Below are 23698 nucleotides of genomic sequence, written 5' to 3'. Positions count from 1 at the left end.
AAATGGTGTTAAATGAAATTTCCAATGAAGCTATCAGTACAATAGCAAAAGTTGCTGATACTGCTAGACCGTCAACAAGGGTGTTGGGTATGTTGACCTAAACTCGTAATTTGTATTTATGTAAAAACAAATTTATATTCAATAAAGTTATATTCAATCAATTTGTTGTTGTATTCATAGCATTGCATTGTCCAAATGCAATAACTAAACATCAAAGGTCATTATCATGTAACCGGGACAATATATATTGGGTATATATTTGATATACCATCGATATAAAAGTGGATAATGTCCTGGGAATAACCTAAAGGGTCTATAGTATATGGATAAGATCGGACACCTTATCCTGGCAACACTATGGATGCGGCCCGCTTTGTAAGTTACAAACGACCCGATCCAGGTCGTTCATGTAGAGTCATGCGAGTGGGGATATCCTATACAACGAGTTTGTATAAGACCGAACCGTGAAATAGCCAATCTTTAGATGTAACATCATTGATTAATAAATTACTATCTCGTAGGATGACCAGTTAACTCATTATCAATCCCAAGTGAGTTATAGAATCCAGCTCGTGAGGGCTCGTTCTTTGATCTGTATGGGTGAGAGTGGCTCGAGTCACCGACTCAACATTCCTACCATTTTAGGGACGAGACTGAGTGGGGAGCTGGAAACATAACTACACAAGATGGAATTCGACTTTAGGGAGTAGACGAGTGTTCCATTTAATACTGACTCTGGGACTTGAACAAGGGGTCCCACCCTCTCACTGGCCTGAGAGGGACTTCCGGTTATTGATCGGACCATAACCAGGTTGTTCATTAGAGGATCAACGGTACTTAAGGTACAAGATGTAACACAGGGGTAAACGGTAATTTGACCCATCTATGGTCACGAGCACTCGTGAAGGATTGACTTGTCGTTAATGGTCGATATCCGTGGACACATAAATATTTTATAGTGAGAAGAATTCAACTACGGGTTTTTAGTAGAGTAACCCGTAGTTAACGTAAATCTATAGGTCCATTATATCCCCTTGCTAACTCGTAAAGGGTAATTATAAACATTAAGTCTTGAAAAGAATTTGAATTGCTCAAATTTAATTAAAAAAAATTTGAGTTAATTGTGTCTGAGACAATTTAATATAATTTATATGATACATTATAAAATTATATAGTATGAGAGAATAATGTGAATTGGATTCATATTAAAACTATAGGTTAAAATTTAATATGAATTAGATTAATATTAAATATTATAGGTCATGAGGGAAAAATGTATATTTGAATATGATTCAAATATTAATTGATTTAATTAAATTATGTTTAATTAATTAATTAAATTAAAATAATTTTAATTTAATTAATTTACAAAATTAAATATATATTAACTAATTAAATTAATTAATTTGATTAATTAATACTCTCTCCTCCCTCTTTCATTAAAAACACAGAGTTACTATGTTTTTGGGTTGTTCTTCCTTTTACAAAATCCTACCATTTTGGGGACAAAACTGAGTGGGGAGTTGGGAACATAACTACGCAAAATGGAATTCACTCATTCCCGAATTTAGGGAAGTAAATGAGTGTTCCCTTACATACTGACTCCGGGACTTGAACAATGGGCCCCACCCTCTCAATGGTCCGAGAGGGACTTTTGGTTATTGGTCGAACCATAACTGGGTTGTTCATTAGAGGAACAATAGTATCTAAGGAGCAAGATGTAACTCAACGGTAATTTGACTCAGCTAGAATTACGAGCACTCGTGAATGATTGACTTGTTGTTAATGGTCGTACATCCGTGGACACGAAAATATTTTGCAGTGAGAAGAGTGCAGCTACCGGTCTTTAGTAGAGTGATCGCAATTAACAAATGAAGATTAACTCGGTTAATGAGTTTGACTGATAATCTCGCATCGTTAGAACTTCTGATCTGTAGGTCCATTAGGTCCCCTTGTTTGCTCACAACGAGTAAAACGAGGATCAAGAATTATGAAATAATTTGAAATGTTCAAATTATATAAGGGAATGTATATTGATACATTATATAAATATATGTAATTTTGAATAAAGATTCAAAATTATTACATGTATTTTGAGAGTGGGGGCTAATGTTATGGATGTGAAAAATCCTTATTTTCTACCTTTTAAATTTCATTTAAGAATTCAAAAGAAAAAGGTATCGTGATGGTCTTGGTATTTCCCCTAGATTCAGGAGAAGATATCTTATTTCCAAAATGATAAGATATCGATCTTAGGATTTTCCCTCTATAAATATAATAGTAAGCTGAACACTAAAGGTACACTAAAAAAAATTTCTCAACTCTCTTACTCTCAGTTCCTTGCAATTGGATCCCACAATCCAGATTCTCGATCGAGAGACTTAGCGAGGAAGATCAAGTGGTGTTGTCTCCTTGGATTTATACAAAGAAGAGTCTTCAAAGGTAAAATCCAACATTCTTCTCTGTTTTATATTTTTCTGTGTTTTAATTTTCAAAAGAAATTCAAAAACGCATTATACTACTTCCACTCAGAGATTTACATCCTTTTATAGGCCACTTAAGTAGAGTATTTATGCATAAAGTCCTCCTATCCTTGGCTTAATCACTCAAGTTGTGGGAAAATTTAACCTTTTCAGTATTGATTTTATTTAAATCATTAATCGGCGAAATTAATTCATTAACAATTTAAAAAAAAAAACTTTAAATGATAAAACCGTTGGAAACACCTTTTGCTTTTGATGTCCATTTGTTTTAAAAAATAGCTAACTCTCCATAACCAAGCTAAGGGAATGAGAATTTAGCTCAGATTTAAAGGGTAAAAATAGAAAGTAAACACGTTGCAAGCTAAAAATATAATTACAGAAGAATTAAATAAGGAACAGGCTGTAATTAAGGAAACTTTGTAATCTGAAGGAACGTTTGATAACTTTGACTTTTTGCTATAGAAACATTATTGTCGAGGTATGTTTGACTATAAAAACAAACATTTTCCCTTCATATTTAATTAAAAGTGTTTACATATTCTTCAAATGGGATATAAAGAGAATATATTTGGATAAATTGCAATATAGGGTGTTCTGAGACAAATTGAGATAAAACATGGTCAAACTTGGTAAAAACTCACAGATTTCCACTATGGAGGAACTATGCGTCTGGCGCATTTTTGACTACTTATCAAAACGCTCGTTTTGCTTATGATGGCACGGAAGTCATCTCACATGTGATTTGTTTTAACAAACCCAGTCCAGTCCAAGTCAAATTCGAGCGAAGAATCTCAACCCTTTCCTCATATTTTGTTGAGGAGTTCAAACCAACTTGAAACCGTATATAAGGAGAGCCTCCCTCCACAGTTCAAGCATCCATCATGATCTCTTAGCATCCATTTCATTTACGTTTCAGCCTTAAATGATAGTTTAAATTTATTGTTTTTTTTTCCTTTTGTTATTTCTTTATATTTTCGAAAACCCTAGTCTTGTTACATTTTGTTCTTGCTTTAATTCAAGTTCAATTCACTTGTTCTTCATTTATTTCATTCTTTAAACGTTCCTTGGCGAGTTTAAACTCCCTTCAAGCTTAAAAAAGAAGAAGGTTAAGCTAGAAGTCATTGTACCTTGTTATTATTTAATTTAAATCAATGGAAATTATTTCTTTCATGTTTTTGTCTGTTTTCCTTTATTTAAGTATGTACTAATTTAGTTTTCAATCTCTTTGTAGAATGACTTAATAAAAATTATATAATTTCAACGTGGTCGAGATAAAGTCCAAAATTCCCAAATCTTTTCTTAGATTGGCCATTGGAAAATTGGTTTTTGCACCAAAGCCTAATAATGAGAAGTTAGGTCAGGTATAATATTAGGAAACCGAAACCTAAATGTAATGCTTCAATACTTGGAAACAAAATAAATACAACTAAACACGCCGGTATTTTCCTGCCCAAGTTCCATCTTATCCCACCTCATAATTATTTTAATGATTTTTAATTGTACCTATTGGTTCTCTCGTGACCAACCTCCCGACATGTAATATTTTTTAATTCTTTAGTTTTTTTTAGTTTATTGCAGTATCAAAAGTTGTAAATTCTTAAATATTAAGTTTGTGATATGTATTTATTTACACAATTTTAATATCATTGAATAATTAAAAATTTTAACAATCATCTGTGATATAAATCATGATTTGATATCTCTTTTAATTGCACAAACCATATAAATAATAATTTGATTTTATGACTATGGTTATTACAGATGACTAATTATATAATAATTAATTTTAACAATCATCTGTCATATAAATCATGATTTGATATCTCTTTTAATTGCACAAACCATGCAAATAATAATTTGATTTTATGACTATGGTTATTACATGCAGATGACTAATTATATAATAATTAATTTATAATTAAAGTCTTATTTGTTAATTTATTTTTTACAAAATTTTCATTGACATTGACACTTTTATATAAATTTTAATTCTATTTTATATATATGTTGATTAAAAATAGTCGATTATAACCAGTGATGGATCCAGGATTTTACGGTATTTTTAGGTTAAGTAGTCCTTTTGAAGAGCCCATTTTGATATATGTACCTACCCAAAAATTTATGTTTAATAATTATACGATGACATCAATTTTGTATGAAATTACGTATTTGCCCTCCCTCTAAAAAAAATTTCTCTACTTTCTCTTCTCTCCTACCCTCTCCTTACTCTCCTCTGTCTCGCTAGTTACAATTCTCTCTTTTCTCTCTGCACGTTTCTTTCTTCAAAAATCCAAACAGTTTCTCTTTTTTCTTTACTCATCATCACACAAAAACCCTAAGTATTTAATTCTACCTCTATCACTCCTTATGGCACTTTCTTTCTCTTCTTTACTCGCGACCACAAAAAACCATAAATATTTATTTTTATCTCTCTCCTTATCCCTCGCACGCGTCTCTTCCCCTTCTCATTTTTTTTCTTCACCTTCTCTTTTCCTTTTGTTTTCTTTTCATAAACAAGCAACAAGCCGCTCTGTTCACGATTTTTCTCCGATGGGGTTGAGATAGACGAGATCCATACGACGAGACCGAGATCGAGAGTGAGACCACCGAGAAAGGGAGCGAGTGCTTTTTTTATGGGCTATTTTTTTTTTTTTTGCGGGTATGTGGAAAAGAGAAACCTATTTTTAGAGAGAGAAAGAAGATGTGAGGAAGAGAGAATGAAAGAATTGAAAATTTGTAAAAAGAGAGAATAAAGAGAAAGGAAGGGAAGGTTAAAATCTAATAATTTGATTTCGTTAGGGAGTAGAGAGAAGAGGAGGGAAAGAAGAAGGAGATGTGGGAACAGAGAGAAAGAAACGGGAAAAGAGAGAGAGGAGGGAGTGGGTGGATGAAAAATAGGAAGAAAAAAGAAAAGGAGAGATAAAATAAGAATAGTAATCCGTAATTTCACACAAAAGTGACGTAAGCAGATTCTTAAAAAAGATAAAATTTGGAGGTAGGGATATATTTCATAGTTGGCCTCAAAGGCTATCCAACCCAATTTCCGATTTTACACTATGGGGCACACAGACATCTAAATATTATGGAAAAATACAAATTTTAAACTTGAACTTGGCAATGTGTATTAATCTGTACCTTACAAAATATTGTAATTTTTATATGTGTTGCAAATTTTACCTTTGGATGAATTTTCATTTGAAAAATTGTTAAACAAAGTATTCTCGTGTGTCAAATAATAAAAAAAAAAAACTTGTCTGAAATAATTGATTGGATTTTTTTAAAAAAATGATATTAAAGTTGGCTTTTTAGCTTAAATTTATAAGTTTTGGCAGATCTAATAATTTTTTTATGTACTATTGGAACTAAATTTGAGAAACTTGATTTAAATTAGTGACCTTTTTGAATTTTTTGTTATTGAATTGAGAGATAAAAATTATGACATTTATATAAGTTTAGGGTTATAAATTTAAATTTATTAAAAAAATTTACTATTTTTTTATTAAAAAAACTTCATTACACATAAAAGTTAAAATTATTTATTTTAAATAAACAATACATTTATTTAAAAATTAAAATAGGCTTTAGATTTAACAATATCACAATAAAATTATACTTTAAAAAAGATAAAAAAGAAGTGCTAAAAATGCACACACGAAACAAAAAGACAAAAAAAACTATATGCTCGAGTCGGGATTCGAACTCAGGACGTTGTAGAGCATAAAAAAGAAAAACAAAAAATGAAAAAAAAAAGATGTCAGGGTGATTCGAGCTAAAAACATTAAAAGAAATATAAAAAAATAAAAGAGGTGCGTGAGCCGTGATTCGAACTCAGGAAACAGAGGTTGGAGCCTAAAATCAAGGGTAGGGGAGAGCCCGAAATAAATTGTGTACTATAATATATTTAACTAAAATCCGGGGAGCACGTGCCTCTGGTCCTTACGTGGATTGATTATAACACAATTAAACTACAATTAAAATTAAAGTTTTATTTACTCATTCATACAATTTCCATTAATTTTTATGATTTTCATCACTTTTCCGAAATATCCCTCAAATATTTTCATAAAAATTCCTGTAAAATTAAAACCTCCACATTTTCGTTTGTTGATACGTTGATTTTGACCCTCCGAACCTTCTTCTCGCACACATCTAACTTAATAATAAGGGAACCGATACCTGCAAAATCAAACCGATCTAAACCGGTGTGGCCTCAGTCACACGGGCTCCGATGCTTAAGTTAGCGAGGGAGAGTTGAGAAAATAGTAAGCTAGAGATAAGTCACTTGACCCTTCAGGGTTGGATCTCACTGCTACTTATAGCCGTGAAGATAATTCCATAACCTTTCGTAGCCAAACCCTAATTCAACGTTGCAAGGCCCGAGGGGAATCGTTGATCCCAGGTGGGAGATTCACGGGCTGGGCCATGGACCGAGCCCAGCCCAGGACCGAGCAGGACTCGCTCGGCTCGATTGGTTCCCCGCCGGTCGCTTTCCTCGTTTTTTGCCTCGGCGCTAGGTCATCCTTTAGGTTGGCCCGTTGCGTCGCGAGCTGGTCTCCCAAAATCGATGATCTCAGGCTTCAACTCATTGTCTCGTTGCGAGTCGTTTTTGTTCTCTATAACAATGGCCCCCACTCTCAAAATAGAAGACGAATAATTTTGTCAAGATCTTTGTTTTGAGAGTATCTGTCGCTTGTCGTTACCACAAGATCATTCTATAACATAGCCTAATTTGTATGTATATCAATAGCTAATAATGTCAAGGTTTCTAACGCACAGAGCTTCTACCAAAAGCTTTTGATCCAATTTTGGATTTTAGCTGCTTGGTTCCTGTCACTGGTTTGGTGCCTTGAGCTTGTCGATACTATTCATGAATTGGAAGTTTTCCCAATTTTCGTTAACCACAATCAAGTCTCCTGAGCCTGGTTTTATTCTCATATGAGTTTAAACCATTTACTTTTGGCCTTAGGATCTAACTTTAACAGAACTAATGTCGATACCTTTGGATTTCTAACTTGCCTGGCTTTTTATGCCAAACAACTTTATATCCTGTATTTTTCTGGTTTAGTTTTGACCATGCTGAGCCGTTACTGGCTTTTTGCCTGTTTGGCTTGCTTCTAGGTTCGTCCCAATTTTGAGTTTCTTGATTGGTCGTAGATATGTAGATATTCAGGTCGTAAATATGTAGATATTCATATGATCGGGTCATAGATATGTAGATATTCATATGATGTCCCCTGCTTGAGAAATTTATTTCGGAATGAACATAAAAACTAAAGTATCACATCGAATGTCGAATACTTTATTAGCACGAAGATTGTCCTGTCGAAGATTTAGTTACAATAACCTTAGTTGGTCCAAATAATGGAAAAACATAAAACTGTCTAGAAATATGTCGAACTAGTGGTAGTATATTTTGAGGTGTTGAGCGTGCGATGGGTGTAGTAAGGTCTTCCCCCGTTGGTCTTCTAGAGCATAAGTGCCTATTCGCACCACTTTAGTGACTTTGTATGGGCCCTCCCATGTTGGCCATAACGTCCCGCTAGTTGAATATTTGGTATTGGGCATAATCTTTCTTAACACCTGATCACCTTCTTTAAAGTTGCGTTTCTTAACCTTCAAGTTGTAGTATCGAACTATTCGATTTTTGTATTCAGCCATTCATAGCGTGTTGTTTCTCAATGTTCTTCTAATAGGTCGAGGTTGAGCTGTACGAATTCGTTAAACTGCTCTACCCTTGGGGAGGGGAGTCCAATTTCGACTGGCACTACCGCTTTAGAGCCAAATGATAGTGAAAATGACGTTTCTCCTGTTGAAGTACAAGGTATTGTTCTATAGGCCCATAATGCATTGGAAAGTTCCTCTGCCCATAACCCTTTAAGCTTTTCTAATCTGGTCTTCAGAGTTCTTTTGATGATTTTGTTGACTGCTTCAACTTGCCCATTAGCCTGCGGATGTGCTGGCGAGGAACATATATGCTTAATGCCCAACTCCCTGCAAAATTCTCGAAAGGTAGCATTGTCGAACTTCTTCCCATTATCACTGATAATGGTGTAGGGTATTCCAAAGCGGCAAATTATGTTCTTCCAGATGAAGTCGGTGACCTTTTTATCAGTAATTGTAGCTATGGTTTTGGCTTCGGCCCATTTAGTAAAATAGTCGACTGCCACTACTGCAAATTTGGCATGACTCTTTCCTAATGGGAGGGGCCCTATAAGGTCTATTCCCCACTGAGCAAAGGGCCAATGACTCATTATGCTTGTTAGAGGCTCTGGCGGTTGCCTAAGAACTGTTGCAAACCGTTGGCATTTGTAGCATTTTTTGGTGAACTGCTTCGTGTCGTTCAGCATGGTCGGCCAGTAGTACCCTTGTCGAACTATTTTGTGACTTAGGGATCGTGCTCCAGAATGGCTCCCACAAACGCCCTCATGTATCTCTCTCTCATGACGTAGTCAGCTTCATCGGGCGTTAGACATTTTAAAAGCGGCAACGAGTAGCCTGTTTTGTACATGTCGTCTTTAAGCAAATATCTGGTTGCTCGTCGCTGTAGCTGCTGTGCCTCTATTTTTTCAGTAGGCAGGATCCCGTCTCTCAAATATTTGATCAGATGGCTCATCTAGTTTTCTTCTGGTTGCCCTTGCTCGTCGATATCCATTGCTTCCTGAGCTTCTATGCTTGGCTCGGGTAAAATCTCGACCGGTACAGTTCTTCCTAGGTTGGTTTCATAAGCTGCAGCTAGTCGAGCTAACGCATTGACGTTGACGTTTTGAGCACCTGGAATTTGTCGGATCTCATATTTTGAGAACTAGTCGAGTTGGTTTCTTACCTGTGAAAGGTATTCCACCATTCGTGGTTCTTTAGCCTAGAACTCTTCTTTCACCTTACCTACAATCAGCTGTGAATCACTGAGTATCAGTATGTTCTTGGCTCCAACGTACCTGACCACTTTTAGTCTTGCTAGTAGAGCTTCATACTCGGCCTCGTTGTTGGATGCATGAAAGCTTAATCGTAGCGCATATTCAAATCTCTCTTTATCTGGAGAGATTAGTAGAAGTCCTGCCCCGCATCCTCGGAAATTTGAGGACCCATCTACGTATAGTATCCAGGGGTGCTCTTCCTCAACTAATTGTGGGTCGATACTATATACTTGAGGTTCTTTTGGTGTTAATTCTGCTATGAAGTATGCCACGGCCTGCCCTTTCATGGCAGTTCTTGGCTTATAGTGAATGTCGTATTCGCTGAGCTCCACAGCCCACTTTACTAGTCGCCCAGAAGTGTCTGGCTTTTGCAAAATCTGCCGTAAAGGAAAGTTGGTGAGGACAATTATTCTGTGAGCTTGGAAATACGGGCGTAGTCTCTGAGCCGAAGTGACTAGTGCTAATGCCAGCTTCTCTATTTGCGAGTATCTAAGCTCTGCATCTACCATTGCTTTGTTTGTGTAGTAGATTGGAGACTGTCGTACATCTTCTTCCTTTATCAACGTGGAACTTACTGGAGTGTTGGATATAGCTAAGTATAAGTAGAGTTCATCGCCCACGATCGGCTTTGAGAGGAGTGTGGCTGCCCCCAAGTACTGTTTCAGCTTCTTAAAGGCAGCCTCACACTCTTCCGTCCATTCAAATTGCCCTTTCTTCCTCAGGATTTTGAAGAATGGCAGGCACTTGTCAGTTGAACGGCTAACGAATCTGTTGAGTGCTGATATCCTTTCGTTGAGTCCCTGTAGTTGCTTTAGAGTTCTAGGTGGATCCATCTCCAGAACAACTTTGATCTTATCTGGACTGGCTCCGATTCCCCTTTGGTGTACTAAAAATCCCAGGAACTTGCCTAAGGCCACTCCAAATGTGCACTTGGTGGGATTCAGCTTCATCTTGTACTTTCACAAAACGTCAATTGCTCCTACCAAATCCTCCTCGTGTCGCTTGTTCCTTTGACTCTTTACCAACATGTTGTCTACATAGACCTCCATACTTTTGTCAATTAAGGCTGCAAACATGCGATTCACCATTCGTTGGTAGGTTGCACCTGCATTCTTCAATCTGAACGACATCACTGTGTAGCAATACAATCCTCGACTCGTGACAAAAGATGTTTTCTCTTGATCCAGTACATGCATCTTGATTTGATTATATCCGGAGTAGGCATCCATGAAACTCAATCTTTCATGCCCTGTAGTGGCATCAACCAGTTGATTTATTCGAGGCAAAGGAAAAGAATTCTTTGGACATGCCTTATTTAGGTCCGTGAAGTCGATGCACATTCTCCATTTGCCGTTTGACTTCTTTACTAGCACTATGTTGAATATCCACTGAGGATAATGTACTTTTCGAATGAAGCCTGCTTTCAGTAGCTCCTCCACTTGTTCAGCTACAATCTCGTTCCTTTCTTAGTTGAACGCGCGACGATTCTGCTTCACTGGCTTTACAGCTCTCGTCGACGTTGAGTCGATGTACCATGACTCCTTGATCGATTCCCGGCATGTCCTCCGGCGACCATGCGAACACTTCAGCGTTGCTTCTGAGGAAGTTTATAAGGCTTTCTCTTTCCTCATTCCCCAACCTTGTTCCAATGTTGATTCGTCGATCTTCGACTGTCAGAGGGACAGATTCTACCTCCTCAGCCGGTTCTCCCCTATCAAGGGTGGTCGAATTAAGTCGATGACCAAGGCTCAACCTTACCTCACCCGAGAGGTCAGTCGCTTCATTCAGGCTCGACACTGGTTGTCCCATGTCAAGGGTGGTCAGATTAAGTGATGACCAGGGCTTGGCCTTACCTCACCCGAGAGGTTGGTCGCTTCTTTCAGGCTCTTCTTTTCGAAGCACTGATGGCTCTCATCAAGATTCATGTCGCCTTTTTGATCAAGTCGATTATCAAGGCTCGATCCTGCCTCACCTGAATGGTCGGCCGCTTCACTCTACACGCCTCGGTTCGGGATTTCGCCTCGGATCAGGATTTCACTTCGACGAAGCTCGCTTTACTGTATCGTCCCTACAGACGGCGCCAATTGTTGATGCGTGGATTTTGACCTTCCGGACCTTCTTCTCGCACACACCTAACTTGATAATAAGGGAACTGATACCTACAAAACCAAACCGATCTAAACTGGTGTGATCTCAGTCACACGGGCTTCGATGCTTAAGTTAGCGAGGGACAGTTGAGAAAATAGTAAGCTAGAGATAAGTCACTTGCCCCTTCAGGGTTGGATCTCACTGCTACTTATAGCCGTGAAGATGATTCTAGAACCTTCTGTAGCCAAACCCTAATTCAGCGTTGGAGGGCCCGAGGGGAATCATTGATTGCAGGTGAGCGATTCATGGGTTGGGCCATGGCCCGAGCCCAACCCGGGGTCGAGTGGGTAGGGACCGAGCAGGGGTCGGGACCGAGCCCTACTCGGCCGGATTGGTTCCCCGCCGGTCGCTTTCCTCGTTCTTTGCCTCGGCGCTAGGTCGTCCTTTGGGCCGGCCCGTTGTGTTGCGGGCCGGTCTCCCCCAATCGATGATCTCGGGCTTCAACTCCTTATCTCGTTTCGAGTCGTTTTTATTCTCTATAACATCGTCGATATCTACATTTTAAATCTAGGATAACAAACAATAAAGTTAATAAGATAAGATAGGATTTCAGTATGCATAAAAGGAAGAAAAAAAAAGCAAAAGAAAATGAGAAGATGTTCAAATTACTTCAGAGAGTTTCCATAATGAAAGTGGAAATGGAAAAGAAAATAATAATAATATTTTTTTGAGTAAATTAAAGTGAATTAGGATTGAGAAATTTCCTAATTGGAACTGAATTTAGGTTCTGTTCCTTATAAATAAAATCTCACCATCCTCTGTATCTCAAATTTCAAATCCAACAATATTTAAATATTATCATTGAAAAAAAATAATGTCTTTCCCTGATACTTCCACAATCTGCTACTCCGTCCAGTGCTGCGGCGGCACCGGCCAAGTTTTGGAGCTCCGATTGGGGTATTTCAGCCATCTGATCTCCGCTGGAGTTCCCCATGAGATTCTCCACCAAACTCTGGCCACTCCTATGGCAGCGGCTCTGTTTCCTGCGCCTCTCCGGGAACTCGAAGATCGGTTGTTGTGTGAGGCTTATGTGTTGCAGTTGCTGTCCTCCGTCCGCCTTTGCGCCGCCGTCGCCCGGGAGATCTCGTCGCTCATCCTTCACTTGGCCGCCGCCGGAAACTACGACGCCGGCTTCCGCATTGTCGCCAATATCGATTACATACAAATAATGTTCATCGAGTAGAAAAAGAGCTATACATGTCCCATTGAAATTTTTTGATATTAATATAATCAATCCGTTTTTTTAGCAAGATGTGAATTGAAAGGGGGAGGTTTATTCATAGAAATGTCTATCAAAACATAGGTAAAATATTGATATTTGATAGATATTTGTAGAAAATTATAAAATTAAAAAATTTGTAAAAAATATTTAATTTAACAAATAATTTATTTCCGATTTCTAAATAAATTAAAAATGATTAATATAATGTTATTAATGAAATTTTGTTGATATTTTTCAATATTTTTTTATTTCTTTCCATTTGTATGAATATATGAAAATATAGATGTAAATTGAATTTTAATTTAAAAAATGGTTCAAACCTAAAATGTTATTAATTAATTTAGTAACCCATGTTAAAAAAATGTTATCACGAGTACTCTACAATATTATATAATTTTTATTTTTATCTTTTAAAATTTCATGAAAACAAAAATTAAAGGTCATTAAGGCTACGGAACTATGTTCACAACCCAGATTTAAATCCTCTCTAGCTGAGAGGTTTCCCAAAATCAAATTTAGGGCTTCTAAAGAGTCAAATTCAACCATGGCTTTCTTCTCCCCTAATCTCAGGGCAAGCTTCAAACTTTAGGAATTGGGTTTGTAGACACCCAGAAGGTTGACTCTCTGGGAATCCAAGGATCGTGTGGAACCATTCCTTACTACTTTCCTCGAACCCAATTTGATCTCAACCCCAAACTACTCCTTGCCAAAAATAAGAGGGATGAGAGCCAACACCCAGCCCGAATCAAATAAGTAAAGACTCAGAACTCGGCCCAAACTCAAGCCCTACAGGTCTCAAGCATTGTCTGGGTCGATATTGGGTCGGCCCAACTACTAAAACTTGGGCCCATGACCCAATTCATAGACCTAATTCAATGGGCCAAAATTGTATCGAGCTTAAATTGACCCCCTGAATCTGACTTGAATTAGCCCGTATAATAAATTATTTTTTAAATATTTTTTCAAACCTAAGTTCTTGAGTTTTAGAATTTGTGTTTTTATTACAATTTTTTTCTCCAAGAAGTATCAATAAATTTTGTTATATCATATTTTTACAACATAATTTATTTTATTTTTAAATCAATAAATTGTATTACTATATTAATATTAAAAAAATTATAAAAATGAAAATGACAAAAAAAATAACCTTAAATACTAATTAATTATATATTAATAATTAATATACGTACATATATATACAATATAGAATAATATTGAACTATATTGAATCGGGTCATTGGGCTGCATTTGAATCGACTCGTTGGGCCGACCCAATTTAAAAAACAAATATTCATATCCAATTCAATTTATGGATAGTTTGGACTGGGACGAGCGGTCAATCGTTGACCTTTGGTCGAACTTAGATCGAGTCTGTGTTAGGCTTGGACTGGACTTTGGACTTGGAGCTCAATGATGAGGCTAACTAGGTTTGCGTCTAATAAGTCTCTCAAGTTTAAAAATGGGGCACTTGCAATAATGACAAAAAAAAAAATAAAATTAAGCAAAATAACACATTTAGCATCCACGTTTATTATTTGCATGATTTGTAAAATGTCAAATTTAACCTAGAAGCACAAAGTATTTGCAGCGCTTATATATATCTGATATATATTTGATATACATCTGATTTACCACTGATATATCATTGCTATACAACTTATATAACTTTCTATATAATTATATGATATAACACTAATATATGCTTGATATTTAATTGATATACAACTTATATATCACTAATATACCACTGATATACCATTGATAGAATTATGATATCTACTGATATGATATAACTTCTTATAAGATTATATGATTTACCATTTATTGATTACCACTTATATAATATTGATATATGTCTGATATATACTTGACATACCTTTGATATATTATTGATATATAATTGATATACCACTTGGTATACCACTCGTATACAACTAATACACCACTGATATAACTATAATACCTACTGATATAACTGTAATATTTGTGTGTTGATAGATACTTCTGATATGATTATATGATGTACCATTGATTTACCACTAATATACCAATAATTTCAAATATATTACCTATGATATGTGTTTTGATATAGTACTAAAATATCTACTAATATTTTGAATGATATGACGAGTTTTTTTTAATAGAAAAATTGCATTAGGTAGTAAAATTTTTTTACATATTTACAAAAATATGAACCTCTTTTTATATTTTGCAAATATGGCAAAATATTTGAATTTTTATTTTCAAAACTTTTTATTCCAATTTTACCCTTATGACATCTGTTACACATCTAATATTTGTCTAATATAACATTTGATGTATATCTGATATACATTTGATGTACCTCTTATATACCTCTGATGTACCTTTGATATATTTTTTCGATCTACATCAGATGTACATTCGATATACTACTGATATACATCAGATGTACGTAATTTACATCTAATATATATCTAATGTACCTCTAAGTTATGATATACTAAATATATATGTAACTGATACACTAAATATAAAGTATATCAAATATTTAATTTTCAGTGGTATATTCAACTGTTTAAATTGTAATTTATCACTGCGATTTGTTGATTCATATACTAATATTATCAATAATTTTAATTGTTATATCACTATTATTTACTCTATATTAATATTAATTAGATACTAAACATATGAAAAAAAAAATTAGTGGATATATTAGTAATATATCAATACATATATAACATAGTTATATCAGCGGTATATCCGTGGTAAATTAGATGCATATTAAGTATATATCATAGATATATCAATGTTACATTAGTGGTAAATTATATAATCATGTAAGAAGTTATATTAGTAGATATCATAGTTATATCAGTGGTATATCATTTGTATATCAGTAGTAAATTAGAGGCATAACAAGTATATATCACATATACATAAGTGTTATAACAGCATGGTAAATCAATGGTAAATCATATAATCATATCATAACTCATATCAATAGAAATCATAATCATATCATACATATATTAGTGGTAAACCACGTTAGAAATTATATTAGTAGATAACATAAATTATATAAAAAGTAAATCAATTCTATATCTCTATTATATCAATCGTATATCAGAGACATATCAAGTATATATCACAAGTACATTAGTGGTAAATCAATAAATAGTAAATGATATAATCATATAAAAAGTTATATTAGTGTATATCATAGTTATATCAGTATTATATCAGTTATATATCAGTAGTAAATCAGAGATATATCAAGTATATATCAGATATATATATCACTGTTATATAAGTACTACGAGGGTAAATTTGACCTTTTATTATTAGTCCTCCATTTTTTTTAAACTTTGTTATATTTGCAAAACTAAAATGTTGGTGCTACATTTGTTATTTCCTTAAAAAAAATTTTGCTATATTTGCAATTGCCGCTAAATAGGAATAAAATGAAGAAGGAATGTAACAGAAACACTGAAACAAGATCAAATTGATGAACAGAAAAACTTAAGAATACAAAGAACTAAAATCAATTAAAAGAAACAATTAAAATAGGTATGAAAACTCTGAAATTCTGAAAAATCGAAGCTTAGATTGCGAAGAGGAATCCTAACGAAAAAGAAGAATCACAGCTGCGAATAAGAATGCACGCGAAATCTGTTGAAGTTGAAGCTGAACGAGCAAAGAAGAAAATCAATTGCATGCGACCTGAAGCTGCGAATGAGGAAGAACAAAGGGAGAATCAATTCGCGTGACCCACTGAGAGTGCGAAGTTGCGACATGAAGCTACGAACGAGCTAAGAAGCAAAAGCAAACGAAGTAAATCCCAACAAAGAAGAAGAAGAAGAACGTGTGCCATTTGAATAGTTAAAATTTTGAAAATAATAACTACGACATTTTGTTATATTTACAAATTTCAAAACAACTTAGACATTTTTTTAAATATGGAAAAGATTTTAACTAGCCAATGCAATTCAATTGCCCTTCAAAAATTATCTAATAAATCATCAAACATTTAATTTTGTGTCTAATAAATTCATAAACTCAAAAAATGGATAATAGGATTTTCAACTTTCAATTTTTTTCCTAATAAGTCCCTGACATATTTTACATTTTTCAAAATTAATTGATTTATTCAACATAAAATTGAATTGGGTATCAAATAAGACCCCAACTTTCAATTTTGTGTCTAATAAATTCATAAAATTTTAAAATAACTTGATTAAGTTAAGAATTTATTAAATACAAAATTGAAAAAAATTAAAATTCAACCACCTATTGGATACAAAATTGAAGATTTAAAAACCTCTTAGACAATTTTTAAAGTTTAAGGGCCTATTAAACACAAAATTTAAAATTATTCAAGACCCTACTAATAAAATCTTTGTAGACAAGCCATCCTTTATAGCCTAAGCCTACAAAAGTTTCATTTAAGAAAAAGCATATATCATACAAAAGAAAAGGATATATATATATATATATATAAAGCAAACCATTAAATTTCTGGATATGATTTCAAAACAGAGAAAAAAAAAGCCAACAAAATGTACCTCAATGTGTCACCTTCTCCAAGGAGAAGAGAAGCCTTTAATGCAACTAAACAGGAATAAAACTAAACCGATTCCCATCCCATACAAACAAAGTGACAAATATATAATTCCTTTTTCAACTTTCTGCTGAATCAAGTTTTAGCATGAATGTCATCATCATGACTTGTTTCTTACATTGCAAAGCTCCTGCATTTCTTTACCCGAGTCGGGAGAAGTGGATAGCACCGTTTTTCCAAATCTGCATCTCTATGATTCATGTCTTTACCACATAAACTATACAGCACTGAGTTACATGGGATAACGTTGATCCCTCAATGGACGTATCTACCAATGAAACTGCAATCAAACAAAGGGATATCACACGATCCACCAAAGCCACTACGATACTCCCTAATGTCCTAATCTTTTAGGTCCTCCTAGGCAAGTGCTGAACATAAAATATAAAGAAAAACTTGTACTTGTATTGTATCAAAAAAGAAAGAAGACTTCAAGAAGACTTTAGCATAACAACATACATAATAAAATATCTAGGAAAAGAGTTAATCCAGGAGGTAATAATTTTTGCCCCCTTTCTTGGCAAATAGCAAAGGGAGGATCCAGTTATCTAACTCTATTAACCTGAGTCGGATTCCTCAGCCTGTGAGTTCTCATCTTCAAAGCGTTCATCAACCGTCTCATCCAATTCGACATCCAAACCATCCTCCACTACTCCTCAACCGTGTTATCAAGCAAAATGCCTTCCTTGGCTATCAATGCAGCACCCTTGCTACGGTATAATAGTCCAGTCTTCATGACATGATAAAACTTTTCCCTTAGAGATGCCAAAGGATGTGAGTTCACTAGCTTTCCTCGCTGATACCCTTCCCTAATAGAAACAGTCGTGGTCTTGCACTTCAAAGAGATACAAGATTCCGGGATACCGGGTGAAGATTTGAGTGGACTTATGGGGAAGATTCAGTTCCTCTCTCAAGCTTCTCAAATAGTTTCATTTAGTCTTCTTGTGAAGAGTCAAGCTCAAAAGCTCATGCAGAACCCCAACAACTCTTTTCTCCATGAGATCACTATTGGGATCAATCTGCCTACAGCTCTCATATGGAGAAATGTATGGTAACTTCTGAAACTCTTCCATCCAAGCTTTTACCTTCTTTTGAACTCCATATCCCCTTGGAAAACTCATTGGAAATGCCAATGTCGTACGCCCCCTTTTAAATTGCCTATACGCATCTCCGGATTCAGAGTTCTCATTACTCCTTTGCAAAGCAGAAACTGCAAATTCGTCGCGCCACTGCACAAGCCGGAAACACCAGTCGCCATTTGGGGCCTTAACTAACAGAAAATGATCCAGATACTTAGGAATCAACGATCTCTCAAAACCACATGGCAAACCTAGATCCCACTCTAAAGCACGCAACGACTGAAGTGGAATAGCCCTAGTTTTCATCATCATAAGCATTCTACAGAGCCTTTCGACAGTGTCGCTCTCGTGAACGTGGTGTATACTACTCTCTTGGTGATCTAGGAACATTGCGGTTTCCGTCAAACGGAAGCAAGGCAAATTAGCGTAACGAGAATGAGGAAATTTGTGAAAGAGAGTTGGGTACCTCCGGATGAATCGAAGAAAAGGGATGGTGAGGCCGAGCAGCTTTTGCCAATCCGCGATGGATTTGACTGTGATGAAGCCAGTGGAGGAGCGTTTACTGGCATCCTTGAGGAGGGAAGCAGCCTTCAAATCGGTCTCCATGTCGATGATGTGATCGAGGCTTCGATTCTTGACCCACTTTAGTCGAACCTTGGCTATTCCTCGCCATTGATGATGCAAAAAAAGCTTGGGGCTCTGGTACAGCGGTTGGAGATTTAAAGTGAAAAACAACAGCCTGTTCATTTTGGAAAGTTGGAAATTGTTTTGCTACGGCGATTGGGGTTTTTGGAGCTGCTGGATGAAGAACTCCACCGAGAGAAGAGAAATTGGAGAAATTTGAAACTCCAAAACCCAACCTATACATCATAACTTCAATTTAAGATTACTTTATTTTAAAAGAAAAGAACTCCACTGAGTTCAGCCCTTTTAAGTATACACAATTAGTTAAAAAAAACAGTCCCAAAATCTCCAATATCAACATAAACGCCTAAAGCGAGTCTAAGAGTCCTCAAATTTCAGCAAACATAAACTCATAAAAACAGTCCAAGAATACCCGAATTTGAATCAGCATAAACTCATAAAAACAATCCAAGAATCGCCAAATTTCAGCCAGCAAAAACTCATAAAATAGTCAAAAAGTCCTCAAATTCCAGCAAACATAAACTCATGAAAACAGTCCAAAAATACCCAAATTTCAGAAAAACGTACTCTCGTAAAATCCCCATCAAATAGCCACAAATTTAGAACCGAAATTTCATACAGAGCATTCACTCACCTTGCTGTAAATGGGGATCTATGTTCGCGTTGCAGGGCCTACTATTTGTCGCCGGAGAGAGAGGACAGAGGCACAACGGGGCTTGCTGTGAGTCTGGTTTTCGTCGGGGAAGGATGCTGCCGCCGGAGAAGACAGGGGAAGGGGTGAGTGACTGGAAGGCTATGGAGGAGGGAAGAGTGGGTCCCTTGGAAAGCAATTTTTACCCAAAAAAAAAAAATTATACTAAGATGGGATACAATAAATTACAAAAATGTTATTACTTTATTACTTTTTTCTCCAATGCTGCAGCACGAGGGTCTCTCGGTCTCTGAGTGGTTTTTTGAAATCCTCGGATTTCAGTTCGTCCTTAGGTGGTTCTTCTGCTAAGGCTTGGTATGGCAACGGAAGAGCTCTTAGAGGGCTGGAAGAAGCTTAACTTGACGGTGGATGAGGAAGAGGTTGTAGTGGACGTGGATAGGGAGGCAGCGAAAGATACAGGGAGAGCTCTGAACGTGTGTTTGATAGGGAAGCTTCTGGATAGTCGAATAATCTCTTGTGAGATTATTAGGAATACAATGAGGAGTGTGTGGAAGATTGAGAATGGGAATGGTGGAAAGTATTGGGAGGAATATTATTTACCTGTTTACTTTTCCAAGGACGGTCGATCGAAACAGAGTTCTCAAAACGGGACCTTGGATGTTTGACAAATACTTGCTAATGCTTGAAGAGCTGGATACTATGACCAAGCCATATGAGTTGAGGTTTGATAAGGTCTCGTTCTGGGTCTACTTCTACAACCTTCCCCTAGGGTGTAGAAACAGAAACATGGAAACGAGGCTTCAAAACACGATTGGGACCTTTGAGGATGTGGACTGCAACAGGGGCACCTTTTGCCATGGTGGGAGTCTCAGGATTCAATTCGTTATGATATTTCGAAAGCCCTAATAAGGAGGGGCATAAAATTGAAAATAGATGGGCCAATGGATGGATGCTGGATTCTCATGCAATACGAACGACTGCGAGAGTTCTGCTCTTATTGTGGGAAAATTGGCCACAACATCAAGGATTGTGATACGTTATTTGAAAAGCGTGATAAACTGAAGCAAGATGAGCAATATGGTTCTTGGATGTGTTTCAATAGCCCTCTCAAGAAGGCTCCGAAATGGCCGAGAAAGGATCCTGTGAACGTCAGGAGTGAGGTGGATGAAGAAGCGGCAATGGGAATGGCGGTGAATTTATTATCAGATTGGATTTTGCTAAGGAAAGTTTTAAGAGTGGCCAAGAAATCAGGGATACGGAAGCGGATATTACCATCATGGAAGAAAAGAGCACGTGCGAAACAATTCTCAACATAGGTGGAGAAGGGGACTGAAAGTCAAGGGAAATATGTAGTTGGGGACACAACTAAGAAGGCAAAAACAAATATGTAGTTGGGGACACAACTAAGAAGGCAAAAAAAGAGCGACCAGAATGAGGCCCAAATGGACATCACTGATTTATTGACGGAGGCTGTTCCACAAGTTTCAAAGAGCAATTTAAACAAAATGTGTACACATCCATTTCCATGAATTTCCCATTTCTCACTCAAATGGAAACATAACACGGTACCTCATATGTGTTGAGTACGAACCGGATTAAAAAGAGCAAGAATTTAACGATGGTGGCAAACCAATTAACAACTATCAAATTCAAAGAACCTTAAATCATATTACACTCAAATTAAATATGACAGAGCAATGGAACAAGGTAAGCCTAAAATTGAACACTCAAATTAATCAACTTATAGATCTTGAGCTACATAAACAATGGAAGCTTCATGCTTCTAGTTTATTTGGTTGCTCTAAAGCAATGGAACAAGGTAAGCCTAAAATTGAAGGTGTAAAAAAATTTATGTAAAATATTTCATTCTTTCTATGTTCACCAAAGTCATCGATGGATTGTTTTTTATATGAAAAGAAGAATAAACAGGAAATCAGGTCCAGAAGTACAAATTGAAGGGAAAATAGTGCAAAGACTTTTGATGTTGGTTAGAGACAACTATTTGGTGTTTACCTCGTACCAAGCTGAACATTGAAGTTGCAACCCCAAAGCCATGGTGATAACTCCATCCCTTGCCTACTTTTTCCATCACCTTAACTCTTAGCTCACAATCTTTTGTTCTCCATTTGATAATATTGTTCCAGCATTTTTCAAAAAATAGAAAGGTAGAAACATCCTGATATTTTTGTGAAACATGAACATTAAAACATTCTACTAAGATCATTTGTGCAAACATGGGCTATTTCTTCATCAGGGATATGTTCTTGGAGGTTGAAACAAATGAATCAACTGTCATAGTAATTCCTATATCCAATGCTAGAGGTAGAGAAAATTTAAATTTGAAAACCAAGAGGTAACTACGAGACGAGAAATAAATGATTAGAGCTTACTTGAGTGGTATCCTAACCAAGCCAATAATTAATACCATGTCGTAAAGCACTACTTTCTAAGGATGACTCCGACAAAGTCTAAATATTATAGAGAAATCACTACAAATACCTATAACAAAATGTTTGTTATATTTATTTTAGTGTTGCAATTATAGCAAGTTGAAGTTGATAAAAATATGACTGCAATTATCACAGGACAATATCTACCTCGCAGACTTAGTTTAATTAGAAAGTAGAGACTATAAACCATAATAAACATGCTAAAGTTATATTACATAGGGAAACTTTTCTGACCAGAACCCTGAAAAGTTTGATCCAAACACCTTATAATCAAGAAACACAGTTGCTAAAATTTAGAAAATATTGAATCAACTAACCTGATGTTCATTACTCCTGACAATATTATGTAATCTTTTTCCCCTCCTTGAAAGGAATCCAATACAACAAATATCACATACTATAGCGTCGAAAAAATACTATCATAGACTTTCTATAGCGTTTTTGAGACGCGGTGGTAGGCGATGTTATTGAAAGTCTAAAACTTTCCATAGCGTTTTTTTCATGCTATGATCAACGTTGTAGAAAGTTCACTTCTAATTGCATATTTTAAATGTTATAAATTAGTTCTGTAGCGTTTATGAAAATGCTATTATAAACTTTGTATAGCTTTTAAAATACGCTATAAAAGACATTTTGTAGCTTGTCGTGTACGCTATAGTTGATATTCCATAGCATTTTATGTAGCATCGTTTTAACGCTATTATAAAGATTTCATAACGTTGTTTCAAATGTCGTGGTAGCCGATGTTATGGAAAGTACCTGACTTTTTATAGCTTTTTTTTTTTGTAATTATGCTAAACGCTATTAAATATTACATAATTATGTTATTATTAACTTTTAATATCTGTCATAAAATGCTATGGTAAACTTTTTTTAACTTTGCAAAAATGTTATAGAAGTGTTTTCATAGCTTATTATTATTATTATTTTATTTTTTACATTTGCATCATTTTTTAAATAGTATCACACATATTCATATTCTTATAGAATTATTCCCACCACAATTTGAGATATTTTTCATAGTTAATGAAAGGAACCTAATTTCATATTCACACCTACAAAGTATTAGAAATTTTAAAGTACATAAATACAAAAGCTTCAAATTTCAAGAACACATCAAATTAAGTAGATTTATATAATCTATAAAAAATTTCATATATTAAGTCTAGATCCCAAGCTATATATGAAGTTAAATAAAGTATATGAATCTATGACATTTGAAGAAGTTCATTGTTCTCGAAAGCTTAATAGATAATAAGAAATAGGACCCAAAAGTAGTGCAAAGGAGTGCCAAATATCCACACATACAAAAAAAAACAAAAATAATATACATTTGTAAGATCAAACTTTATTTTTACTTCCACACAAATTAAACTCAAATAGAAATTTAAACTCAAATAAAAATTTACTTACATATTTATTGTCGCAACGTCATCGCTACGCGGAGCGGCCGACGTCATCTCCTGGAGGGTCTCTTTTGAGATTAGGGTTTGGAGTCGCCA

The 23698-nt window shown here is 35.5% G+C and overlaps 1 pseudogene across 1 annotated transcript; it reads right to left on the bottom strand.

Annotated features, from left to right (window-relative positions):
• Window positions 1–17214: 17214 nt before the first annotated feature.
• Window positions 17215–21172, bottom strand: LOC111024836 (protein WHAT'S THIS FACTOR 9, mitochondrial-like; annotated as a pseudogene). Its single transcript, XR_015789586.1, has 2 exons — window positions 19729–21172; window positions 17215–19309 (listed from the first exon to the last, which is right to left on the bottom strand). The product of XR_015789586.1 is annotated as a protein WHAT'S THIS FACTOR 9, mitochondrial-like (transcript).
• Window positions 21173–23698: the final 2526 nt, after the last annotated feature.

This window comes from Momordica charantia (genome assembly GCF_013281855.1).
Source record: "Momordica charantia cultivar OHB3-1 chromosome 3 unlocalized genomic scaffold, Mcharantia_2.0 BLBB01000003.1, whole genome shotgun sequence".
Lineage (NCBI taxonomy): Eukaryota > Viridiplantae > Streptophyta > Magnoliopsida > Cucurbitales > Cucurbitaceae > Momordica > Momordica charantia.
The sequence above is the reverse complement of the archived record's forward strand: the minus strand, read 5'-3'. Positions and strand labels throughout refer to the sequence as shown.